The following is a 12,919-nucleotide window of genomic DNA, read 5'->3' on the forward strand; positions in this document are numbered from 1 at the left end:
CCCTCCACACCCCAAAATCTCCTGAAGCACAGCTCCAGTTGACGAATGACTGGATCCCTCTTGGTACAAATCCCTTGACTTACATCAGACTTTATTGGAGCTGCTGGACAGACCGTGGCCCATCCCTGGATTGGAGTGATACAGAGCCTGACCCTGACCATATCCAAGCAGGTAACTGACCGTCCTCAAGCTCTTTGATTGCTATCATTCACTGCCCTCGACGGAGGGAGGAGACCATCCCTGGACTGACAAAGGATTACTCCCCTTAGACTTTGAAACAAGGCCATTAGGTTGGAGCACATGCTGTGTGTGAGTTACATGCACCACTGACGTACACTGTCAGTGTGAAATTGCTATGGCATGGTGCCATGCAGCAACATGCCCAACTGATCACCACTGACTACCGTGACAAGCTGTGAACAATGTGAGCAGCGAATACCGTGGACTAGATTGAGTGAAGTGCAGGTAACTCACAGCTTTACCTGAGATGATATGTCTGGGCACATAGATACTGAGGAGTGTTACACCTTCTGTGATTGCAAGGGAAGGTGCTGTGGGACTGTGGGGGGTTTGGGAATGAAGGAAGAGTGGACCAGAGTGTCCCAGAGGGAATGGTCCCTGTGGAAGGCTGACAAGGGAGGGGAGGGAAGTATGTGTCTGGTAGTGACATCTCGCTGGAGGTGGCGGAAATGGCGGCTAACAATTCTCTGATATGGATGCTGGTGGGATCATAGGTGAGGACCAGGGGGACCCTGTCGCTGTTGTGGGATGGAAGAGAAGGGGTGAGGGCCAAAGAGCGGAAGATAGGTCAGACACAGCCGATGGCACTGTCAACCACAGTCCTGGGGGATCCTCGGTTAAGGAAGAAGGTGGACATTTCAGAGGTCGCCTTGTGGAAGATGGCATCATCAGAACAGATGCAATGGAGACAGTGGAAACATGAAACAGGGTCATTACAGGAAGCAGAGTATGAGAATGTATAGTCAAGGTAACTGTGGGAGTTGGTGGGTTTGTAGTGGATATTGGTGGCCAGTCTATCCCCAGATATCGAAACTGAAGCGGAGGAAGGGAAAGGAGGAGTCAGAGATGGACCAGGTGAAGGTGAGAGCGGGGTGGGACTTGGAAGCGAAATAGATAAACATTTCCAATTCCGGCCGAGGGAGGGAATCAGTACCAATGATGTCATTGATGTACCGGAGAAAGAATTGTGGGTGGGGTCCAGATTAGGACTGGAACAAGGAACTTTCCACATACCCCACAAAATGGACAACTATAACTGGGGCCCATGTGGGTAGCCATGGCCACCCCTTTGACCTAAAGAAAGTGAGAGAAGTTAAAGTAGAAGTTCTTCAGGGTGAGGATGAGCTCAGCCAGGTGGAGGAGATTGGTGCTGGATGGGGACAGTTCAGGCCTTTTTTCCAGGAAGAAGCAGAGACCCCCAAGGTCATCCTGGTGTGGGATGGATATATAAAGGGATTGCACGTCCATTGTAAATAGGAGGTGGCTGGAGCCCACAAACTGTAAATTCTGAAACTGACATAAAACATCAGAGGAATCGCAGATGTAGTGGGAAGGAACTGGACAAGGGGAGAAAAAAATCAAGTCAAGGTAGGACAAGATGAATTCTGTGGGGCAGGAACAGGCAGAAACAATGGGTCTACCTGGGCAGTCCTATTTGTGAGTTTTGGGAAGGAGATAGAAGCAGGCTGTGTGGGGTTGGGAGACAATGGGCTTGGAGGCAGTGGTGTGGAGATCACCAGATGAAATAAGATAAATGACTGGTGCGGACACAATAGCCTGGTGTTCGATGGTGGGGTCATGGTCCGGGGGAGATAGGAAGAGGTGAATAAGAGCTGGCACTCAGCCTCTGCAATGTAGGGGTCAGTACGCCAGACAACAACAACACCACCCTTATCGGCAGGCTTAATAACAAAGTCAGGGTTAGATCTTAGAGCACAGAATGCAGTCAGTTCAGAGGGAGATGTGCAGGAATGGGTGAGGGGGGACAGACAAATTGAGACAACAAATGTCATGTTGATGGTTCTCAACGAACAGACCAGGGGCAGGTAAAAAGGCCAGGGGGAGGGTTCAGGTGGAGGGAGAGTATTGGAGCTGGGCGAAGGGGTCTGTGGGATGGAGAAAGGACTCTTCTCCAAAGAAGTGGGCACAGTGGCAACAGAAGAAGAGTTCAATATTATGTCACCCCTGAAATTCATTAAGGTGGGGACTCAGAGGGATGAAACTCAGACCTTTGCTGAGTACTCACTGTGAGTTGCCTTCCATCCCTATCAGAACGTGCACTGGCAATAGAAATCTGGCTGTGAGAGGGGACGGTACAGGCAGCCACTGCCCATAGTGTGTATGCTGAGATGTTGGGGGTAGCTAGCCAATGCTGGAGGCCCACAGGAGAAAGCAGCAGGCTGGAGACATCAGATATCCTCTCTGACATTCATGTCTGCCTTCCTCTGATGCCCGGGAGAATGCAAATACTCAATGAGATGCAAATACATATAAATAGGCCTTTCACTTCTTTGCAGTGTGATTCCCATCTTGCCATTCAATCCTTCGGCGGAAAATCAGTCTCTTTTTCTCAAGGTCAAGAATCTCATTTATCTGATTCTGCCATATTTCCCAACTGACTCAGTATTGCCCACATCATTCAGAAGCTGGGAAAATGCTGCTCCATATTTTGTATTGCAGTGTGCGGGCAATTTATTTATGTGTGTGTGCTATTAAATCTTTAGTTCAACTGGGTTGTAACTTAAAAGAACTGATTGTGCATAACACACATTAACTACCAAGTTACTGTGCCATCTGGAAATTGGGGAGAACATCGGTTAAATGGGGACTATCAGGATGGTCAATAGGGATTTGACTATAGCAATGTATTGAATGTCAAGGGAAGATCCTGTACCACAATCTGCATTGCTTCAATTCTCCGGTGATTGCCTGTCATCAGCTCACACCTGGCTCAAAAATTACTTCCCATTTATCAGCCCAAACCTGGGGGCTGTTGTGATACAGTGGTAATGTCTCTACTTCTGAACCAGGAGGCTCATGTTCAAGTCTCACCTACTCCAGGAGTGTGTAACATCAGCCCAAACCTGAATGCTGTCCAAGCTTTCCTGCATTTGTGTATGGCGGCCTCAGGAATATAAGAATTGTGTTTAGCAAAATTGGCACAAAATGTCATAATTGAATGCCACGATGTGGAGGTGCCGGTGTTGGACTGGGGTGGACAAAGTCAGAAGTCACATGACACCAGGTTATAGTCCAACAGGTTTATTTGAAATCACAAGCTTTCGGAGCGCTGACCTGACAAAGGAGCAGCGCTGCGAAAGCATGTGATTGCAGATAAACCTGTTGGACTATAACCGGGTATCATGTGACTTCTGACCATCGAATTGTGAAATATAGCTTTTCATTTAAAGACATTTCATTCGCACTCAAAACGATGGTGGATCTACTATTAAGGAGAAGTTAACAAAGTGCTTATGAAATCGGAAAATAATTAGATAATTGTGTCTGACAAATTGTGAGGGTTTTTGAAGCTGTAGCTATCAAAGTGGCTACAAGTGAACTAGCGATGTCACATAATTTGGATTTTCAAAATGCAGTGTGACTAGTCACCTCCTGTTCCTTGTCAACCAAATATTCAAATACAGTCTCATCTTGTGTGGGCATTGTATTTGCTTCTCCTTCTCCAATGGGGAAAATAATAACTTACATTTATGTAGCTCTTCTTCATGTTGTCCTAACATGCATTACTGAACAAAGTACTCTTTGAAGTAAAGTCACTGTTGCAACGTAGGAGACAGGGCAACTACTTTGCACACAGATTGTTTCTGTAAACAGCAATTAGCTTATGGCCTGATAACCTGCTTTAGTGATGTCAGTTGAAGGGTAAAATATTGGCCAGATCAATATTCTGCTCTTTTTCAAATATTGCTCTGAGATTGTTAATGCCCAGCTGCAAGGGCAAATAAAACCTCAGCTTATTATCCCATGTGAACCTCCAACAGTGCGGCACACCCTCAGGACTGCCTTCCAAGCACAAGTATGAATTTTGTGCACAAAGTTTTGGAGTGGTATTTGAACCACTCAGGTACAAGAGTGCACCAAGTCTCTTCAATTTGACCCCAGTGAGATGGGTGACAAGGAATTAGATGAATCTCTTGGCTTCTTCTCAGCTTCACTGGGCAGTATCAGATACTTATTTTGGAGTGTAGATATATCAGCCACCTGCCTTTTACTGAAACAGCTTTTGGAGACTAGCTGTAAGATCATAAGATATAGGAACAGGAATAATCAACTGGCCCATCAACCCTCCTCTACCATTGACAAAGATCATCGCAAATCTAACTATGGTATTAACATCTGTCTCCCCATAACCATTTATTCTACAACTTTCTAACTAACTTAGCCTTGAAATATATTCAATGACCCAGCCTTCACTGCTCTCTGGGAAAGAGAATCCAATGGTCCTCTGAGAAAAGAAATTCCTCCTCATCTCTATATCAAACACACATTGCATAGCCCTGAGTAAAGAGAACGTTCAAGTTTCTCCTCCTCCCATGTGTCCAATCTAGTCCATTTATGACAACAAATGTTTCTAGCCACTGCGCCCTGAAGATGAGGCTCTAACAAGAGTCACTGTTACCAGGCAGATTAACAGGAACTGCGCACCTATTGTGGAAGCTGCATCAGCCCCAGCTCAAAGCAAGGAGAAGCCCTGTCACGGCTTTCTCAAGGCAGCTAGGGAGAGGCAATGTTTTATCAATTCAAAATCCACCAGATGGCAGACTTTGCCCTTAGTCGTGAATGAAATAAAACCTAAGGAAGAAAATAAAAAGACCAACAATCTGTCGACAAAATGTCCCAACGATTGCCAGTTGCTAACGAACATACAGTTACGTGGAACAATCCCTCTTCCGTACCTACACCGGCCCTAAACCCCACCTCTTCCTCCGTTACATTGATGACTGTATCGGCGCCGCCTCGTGCTCCCACGAGGAGCTCGAACAGTTCATACACTTCACTAACACCTTCCACCCCAACCTTAAGTTTACCTGGACCATCTCTAACACCTCTCTCCCCTTCCTGGACCTCTCTGTCTCCATATCGGGCAACCACCTCGAAACCGATATTCATTTCAAGCCCACCGACTCCCACAGCTACCTAGAATACTCCTCCTCCCACCCACCTTCCTGCAAAAATGCCATCCCCTATTCCCAATTCCTTCGCCTCCGCCGCATCTGCTCCCAGGATGAGGCATTCCACTCCCGTACATCTCAGATGTCCTCGTTTTTCAAGGACCGTAACTTCCCCTCCTCGGTGGTCGAGAATGCCCTCAACCGTGTCTCCCACATCTCCTGCACCTCATCCCTCACACCCCGTCCACGCAATAAAAACCAAAAAAGAATCCCCCTCGTCCTCACGTACCACCCCACCAACCTCCGGATCCAACGCATCATCCTCCGACACTTCCGCCATCTGCAATCCGACCCCACCACCAAAGACATCTTTCCCTCCCCACCCTTATCTGCTTTCCGGAGGGACAACTCTCTCCGTGACTCCCTTGTCCGCTCCACACTCCCCTCCAGCTCCACCACACCCGGCACTTTTCCCTGCAACCGCAGGAAGTGCTACACCTGCCCCCATACCTCCTCCCTCACCCCCAGGAAGTGCTACACCTGCCCCCATACCTCCTCCCTCACCCCCATCCCAGGCCCCAAGAAGACTTTCCACATCAAGCAGATGTTCACCTGCACATCTGCCAATGTGGTATACTGCATCCGCTGTACCCGGTGTGGCTTCCTCTACATCGGGGAAACCAAGCGGAGACTCGGGGACCGCTTTGCAGAACACCTACGCTCGGTTCGCAACAAACAACTGCACCTCCCAGTCGCGAACCATTTCAACTCCCCCTCCCATTCCTCAGACGACATGTCCATCCTGGGCCTCCTGCAGTGCCACAACGATGCCACCCGAAGGTTGCAGGAACAGCAACTCATATTCCGCTTGGGAACCCTGCAGCCCAATGGTATCAATGTGGATTTCACAAGTTTCAAAATCTCCCCTCCCCCTACCGCATCCCAAAACCAGTCCAGCTCGTCCCTGCCTCCCTAACCTGTTCTTCCTCCCACCTATCCCCTCCTCCCACCTCAAGCCGCACCTCCATCTCCTACCGACCAACCTCATCCCGCCCCCTTGACCTGTCCGTCCTCCCTGGACTGACCTATCCCCTCCCTAACTCCCTACCTACACTCACCTTTACTGGCTCCATCCCCGCCTCTTCGACCTGTTTGTTTCCTCTCCACCTATCCTCTCCTCTATCCCTCTTCTATCCGCCTCCCACTCTCTCCCTATTTATTTCAAAACCCCCTTCCCCTCCCCCTTTTCTGATGAAGGGTCTAGGCCCGAAACGTCAGCCTCTCTGCTCCTGTGATGCTGCTTGGCCTGCTGTGTTCATCCAGCTCTGCACCTTGTTGTCTCGGATTCTCCAGCATCTGCAGTTCCTACTATCTCTGATACAGTCAGAATGGCTGTTATCTTTAACTGCCTTTACAAACTGAGCGATGGGAATGGGAACAGCTGAAAGTGACGGAACACTGACTTCAGCACACCTCAATTTAATAGCAGTCAGACTTTATAGCTGGGTGGATACAATTGCGGCTGAGCAGCTGAATAATACTGGATTCTGCTTGTCCTCTTGGGTAGGTGCAAACATAAAATGATCTTGGTTCATCCCTCAATGTCCTGTCCAATGTTTACCTTTCAGCCAACATCAACCAATATGGTCTGAGGAAGGGTCACCGGACCCGAAATGTTAACTCTGCTTTCCCTCCACAGATGCTGAGTTTCTCCAGCAATTTCTTGTTTTTGATTCTGATCAGCCAACAGGATTGCCTGGTCGGTATTTCAGTTCACAATGGGAGCTGTGCACAAATTGGCTGCCATGTTTCCTTACATTACAACATTGACAACACTTCCAAGATATACTTCATTGGACATAGACGCTTCTGGGATAACAAGGTGCAGGGCTGGATGAACACAGCAGGCCAAGCAGCATCATAGGAGCAGAGAGGCTGACGTTTCGGGCCGAGACCCTTCATCAGAAAAGCTTCTGGGATTTGCTCAGTTTGTAAATGAATGCAAGCTTGTTTTGTTTTAAAATTATGGAGCGCATGAGGCTATTCCGGCCCCGGGTCCGTGCTAGCTCCTTAGTCCAATTGCTGTGTTGCCATACAGTCCTCCGATTAATTTGTATCTCTTTTAGAAGTTAAAATGTAAGCAGCTTCCTTTCGACCGATGTAGGGCTGAGCAAATAAGTGAGAGAGGGTGTGTATGATTGAGAAGGGATTACAAAGCAAGTGAGGCATTCTCCAGCCTGTGTATGTGTGTGTGTGTGTGTGAGAGAGAGAGAGAGTCGCTGGTGCTCATTGATATGCAGGCACACCACTTCCGCCTAAACCCCATCCAGCAAGGATCTGAACTCTCAGCAAATACACACACGGTCAAAGTGGAGCAGGCTGTAGCGTATATCCTGAGGTCTGTCTATGTGGCCGGGCACTGACTGAAGGCTGCAATGTGAACAAAGTTTACAGGCGGTAGGACTCCCTGAAATTCACCAGGCGCCAGTATGGAAATGGACAACAGCTGGGATGGGCTGGTAAGACAAGCATTTCACATCCTAACTTTCTCCTTGCAAAAACAGGAAAGTTTTCAACGAGCTCACTCTCTGCCCTGGAAACAGGCATTTGGGCTTGATGGGTCGTGATTCCTCAGAGAGTGTGTGATAATGGTCGCCTCTACACTCCTATTAATCTATACCTATATGGTTAAACCCCGCTCTGAAACCCACCCTTTAGCATTGGGGCAGCAGCATATTTGTAATGCTGAGAAAATATGTAGTCTTTATTTTAAAAAAAGAACACAATAGTGAGAGGAGCAGATGTGGGATTTGAATTTCGGACTGACTGCGTGTACATTTGGTTGAGGCAGCTCAGAGTGGGTGTTGCACCGTCTGGAGTGAGTTTGCTGGCGAGCCCTCTGTTTTGGGGGCCGGTAGGCTGGAAACCCGTGTGTGTGTAGGTAAGGAGGAGGAGAACTGCAGGGTTTAACCCTGGGGTGAGAGGGAGCTTCCCACTGCCTTCATTCTGAGCAATGTCTCCACCAGCAAAATCATGCCAATTTGTTTTAAATGAGGGCGTTGTTCGCTTTTTTAATTTTGTTGTACCCATATATATCTGCTGTACTCCACCCCTGGACTCGTAGGAGGGTGGCATTGTCAGGGTAAGGACACTGGCTCCTCTCCCCAAACTCCAGCAGCTTCCCTTCGGTCAGGCTCCGCTCTGTACCCCCGCCCCCTACACTGACAGTAAGGATCAGGGTCAGTGGGTCATCATGGGGGTGAATTCTACCCAGTGTTAGAAAAGCCTCCTCTTGAGGATTCAAGTGGAAGGTGGGGAACGGAGCTAGGGGTGATTTAGTGTCACTGCGTGAATATACCAGCCAGGAGTATGCCATTCAGCCCATCAAGTCTGCTGCACCATTCCATATGATCATCAGATTCCAGCCCTTCCCTCAGAACATTTAGTATCTTTAATGAGAGTCTATCTAACTGCTCCCGCCACTTTATCAGGAAGAGTGTTCCACAAGACCTTAAGATACAGGAGTTGAATTAGGCCATTCAGCCTGTCAAGTCTGCTCCAACATTTGATCATGTTTGTCAACCCATTCTCCTGCTTTCTCCCCGTAACCTTTGATCCCCAAGAACCTATGTATCTCTGTTTCAATCACTCAATAACTTGGCCTCCACAGCCTTCTGCAATGAATTTCACCATCAACCCCCACCCCAAACTAATGAAATTCCTCCTTATCTCATTGACCTCTGTGGAACCTCACCTTTAAAAAGATCTCTTTATCCTTACTCTCTGTCTTCTAGTCAGCCAATCCTCTATCCATGCCATACCATGGGCTTTTATTTTATTTAGCTTTCTCTTGGCAGCACCTTGTCAGGGAACCTTCTGAATGTCCAAATAGATCACATCCCCTGGGTCTCCTTTGTCTAACCTGCTTTTTATTTTCTGAAAGAGTTCTAACAGATTTGTCAGGTGTGACCTCCCCTTGATAAAGCCATGCTGACTCAGCCCTATTTTACCCAAGCACCTCCAATCTCTCCAAGCACTCTACAATCTCATCTTTAATAACGGACTCTAAAGTCTAAAGGCGCACAACTCTGTTGAGAGAAAACAAATTGTCTCATCTGTTTTTAACAGGTGACCCTGATTTTTTAAAACAGAAAGCACGAATGGATTGTGTGATTATTCTCCCAGAACAAAAAAACACCCCTGTCACGATCCTGGTGAGACCCTCAGGATCTTGTATGTTTTAATCAAGTTGCTGCTTCCTTTTCTAAATCCTGGTGAATACAAGTTTAGCCCATCCAATCTTTCCTCTTGAACCTGCTCGATCCAGCTATTAATCTGGCAAACTTTGTCTGAACTGCCTTCAATGCATTTAATTGAAGAAGGTGCCCAATGCTGTGCTCAGTGTTCCAGATGTGGTCGCATCAATGCCCTGTACAACTTAAGCATAACAGCTCTACTTTAATAATTTCTCTTCTAATAAATTATAACATTCTAGTAGCTTCCCTGATTACTTGCTATACCTGCATACTAACCTATGTAAAGGTAGGTGCTGGAATAAACACAGAATGTTGGAGAAACTCGGCAGGAACGGCAGTGTCTACGGAGAGAGAAACAGAGTTAAAGTTCTAAAGATGTCATTGTGGACTCAAACGTTAACTCTAAGTTTCTCCAGCATTCTCTGCATACTAGCCTTTTGCGATTCATGCTCTGGGGTGCCCAGATCTATCTCGGTACTCTGCAATCTTTCATCATTTGGAAAATATGCTATTTTATTCTTTCTGCCAAAATTGAAAATATCACACTTCTTACATTGTACTCCACTTGCTACATCATTGTGTAGTCAGGTGGACGGGGAAGTGGATAAAGAGTGGGTGGGATGGAGGCTTAGTGTCTCCAGGAACTGAAGCTTAATCTTAGATAATGGCTGCAAACCAGGAGAGCTTTCAATAAAACTGTATTTGTTCCACACATATGAATATTTTGCTGAATGAATGTTGGAGGGAGTGGGGGAAGGAATAGTTACAACAGCTGTCAAGGTTAATCTATTTGAGTCTCTTTCAATCTCACTTAGTATACAAACACAGTGTTGGCAGCTCTTATGCAATGCTAGTGTCCGTGTGTCTGAGCCAGGAGGCCCAGATTCAAGTCCCACCTGCTCCAGAGGTGAGCTGGTTGGTTAGAAAATAACTGTGAAGGCAGACAAGGGACTGACATTGGCAACATGGTGTCTGACGGTGTGTTGGGGAGACAGCCAGTTGAAGTTGCAGTCCCATCGCTGTGTGATGAACCCATTTAAGAACAAACATGCACAGTAGAGTGGCACAATGGCTCAATAACTAGCACTGCTACCTCACAGCACTGAGGACTCAGGTTCGATTCCAGCTTCAGGCGACTGTGTGGAGTTTGCACATTCTCCTTGTGCCTGCGTGGGTTTCCTCCAGGTGCTCTGGTTTCTTCCCACGGTTCAAAGATGTGCAGGTTAAGCAGATTGGGCAATTTAGCATGACTATAGTGTCCAGGGATGTGCAGGCTAGGTGGGTTAGCCATGGGAAATGCAGGGTTACAGGAATAGGGTGGGGGGTAGGTCTTCAGAGGTCAGTATGGACTCCATGGACCAACTGACCTACTTCCACATTGTAGGGATTCTATGATTCTATACACTGTATTAGTACCAATTCCCCACACAATCAGCAAGAACAGTCCGATGAGTATCACTGTGAAACTTTTTCTACAATAGGGCTGATACTAGTTTAAAGCCCCTTCAATAAGGAACTGCATTTTCATAGTCCCGCTCATGAAATCACAATGCCACTAAGCACTTTACCTTGGTTTTATTATTTATGAAGAGTACCCATTGTTGTGTAGGGATCACTGGAATAAATTTTCCCACAAGATCCCACAGTTAGAAACACAATGACCAGATTTTCTTTTAAACAAAATTGTTTGAAGGATAAATACGCAGCACACCAGGGAGAACACTCCCACTGGTCTCCAAATTGATGATGTGGAATCTTTAATATTTGTCTGAGAGGACAAACAGGACGCAGATCAAAAATCTCGTCTGTGCTAGAATGTCTGACTGGACCATGCCAGTCAGGATCCTAAATGGGGTGGTGGGCTGTGAAGCAGCAGTGGACATGGAACTTTCAGTGGTAGAGCAGCTGGAGCCCTGCTCCGACAGGCCCCCGGACCCCACTGAGAGCCTGCAATAATTTTCAACCTTCCAACTGGGGTCAAAGTAGGAAAATTCACCTAAGATCCATAAAGTACCTTCCAAACTCTCGACATCAGTATCTAGAAGGACAAGGGCAGAAGGTAAATGGGAAAGGCACCACCTGCAGGCTTGCCTGCACTCTACTCACCATCCTGACTTGGAAATATATTACTTTTCTTTGTCCCTGGAATTCCTCTCCTAGCAACATTGTGGGCCGACCCACAGCACAAAGATTGCAGCATTTCAAAAAGGTAGCTCACCACCACCTTCTCAAGAGCAACTAGAGATGGCAATAAATGCTGACCAGCCAGCGACACCTACATCCCACGAGGGAACAAAAAAAAGGAATAGGCTTGACAATATGTCCACATCTCTGAAGTGGGACTTGAGTGCATGACCTTGTGACTCAGGAGAAGAGAAGACTCACTGAGTCACAAAATCATTGTTCATTGTGAAGGAGCAGTTGGGATGGATGTTTACATGTTCTAGTTCTTTAATTATTTAATTGCCTGGACCTCGTCATAATACTAAATGTGACATTGAGGTCGGGAAGTGGTAAACATGACGAGACTGAATTATACAGCCAGCATCTTGTGTAGCTCATGCATGGCAGATGGAGATAGGGAAATGTGGCCTGAGCGTCATTTAACAAGCGGTTAGTGTGTACAGGGAGCACTGTGCTAGTAAACAGCAGTGAGGGAGACTCGAGGGGACAGTACTTTGTCATTTGGTATAGGCAACATTCTGGGGAGGTCAGTGGAGTGTGAAAATAAAATCATCTAAGGCAAATATCCTAAGTTAAATACATTGCTGATTGGGTTGCTGCTTGTACAAGGCCCTGTTACATTCCATGCTGCCTCAACAGGGAGCTAGTATTGTCAACTCAGATGCGTTCCCAGAGGTTTAATCATGTGACCTCCATCCTCTCAATTTCCAGCCCCACCCCCCCCACCCCTTTTTCATGCCAATTGCTTGACAGACAGAGTCTTCATCACTCAACTGATTTTTTAAATTTTGTTTTGATCCATTCATGGGATGTGGGCATCGTTGTGTGGTCCAACATTTCACTGCCCATTGCCTGTTGACCCTGTGGTGACCTGCTGCCATTTGGCATTGGTACCGCCACAGTTTTGGCATTTCCATACCCACTTGATGGAGCTGGCCGATGTGCTAGACCATCCCATAGAAAGCATCCTGGATGCATCACAGTGAGGTATGGCAACTGCTCTTTGCAAGACTGCAGGAAACTACAGACAGTTGTGAACACAGTCCAGTCCATCACACAAACCAGCCTTCCATCCACGGACTCCATCTACACTTCCTGCTGCCTCGGGAAAGCAACCAATATAATCAAACATCCCTCCCACTCCAGTTATGCTCTCTTCCACCCTTTTCCAGAAGATACAAAAGTTTGAATACACATGCGAACAGATTCAAGAACAGCTTCTTCCCCGTGATTATCAGACTTTTGAACAGACCTCTCAAATATTAATTCTGATCTCCTTCTCTCTGCACCTTCTTTGCGGCTGTAACACTGTATTCATCATTCTGT

General features: G+C 46.9%; 1 protein-coding gene across 5 annotated transcripts in view; it reads left to right on the top strand.

Annotated features, from left to right (window-relative positions):
- Positions 1 to 7,419: 7,419 nt before the first annotated feature.
- Positions 7,420 to 12,919, top strand: part of LOC109918028 (DENN domain-containing protein 2C-like) — a 107,707-nt gene continuing 102,207 nt past the window's right edge. For 2 of the 5 annotated variants that reach the window (XM_048611903.1, XM_048611902.1), the window contains exon 1: positions 7,420 to 7,672. The gene's annotated coding sequence lies outside the window, so the exon portion shown is untranslated. The remainder of the gene's footprint in view (positions 7,673 to 12,919) is intronic. The other 3 variants (XM_048611900.1, XM_020517928.2, XM_048611904.1) reach the window with 2 other exon arrangements.

Source organism: Rhincodon typus, chromosome 25 (assembly GCF_021869965.1).
Source record: "Rhincodon typus isolate 14 chromosome 25, sRhiTyp1.1, whole genome shotgun sequence".
NCBI lineage: Eukaryota > Metazoa > Chordata > Chondrichthyes > Orectolobiformes > Rhincodontidae > Rhincodon > Rhincodon typus.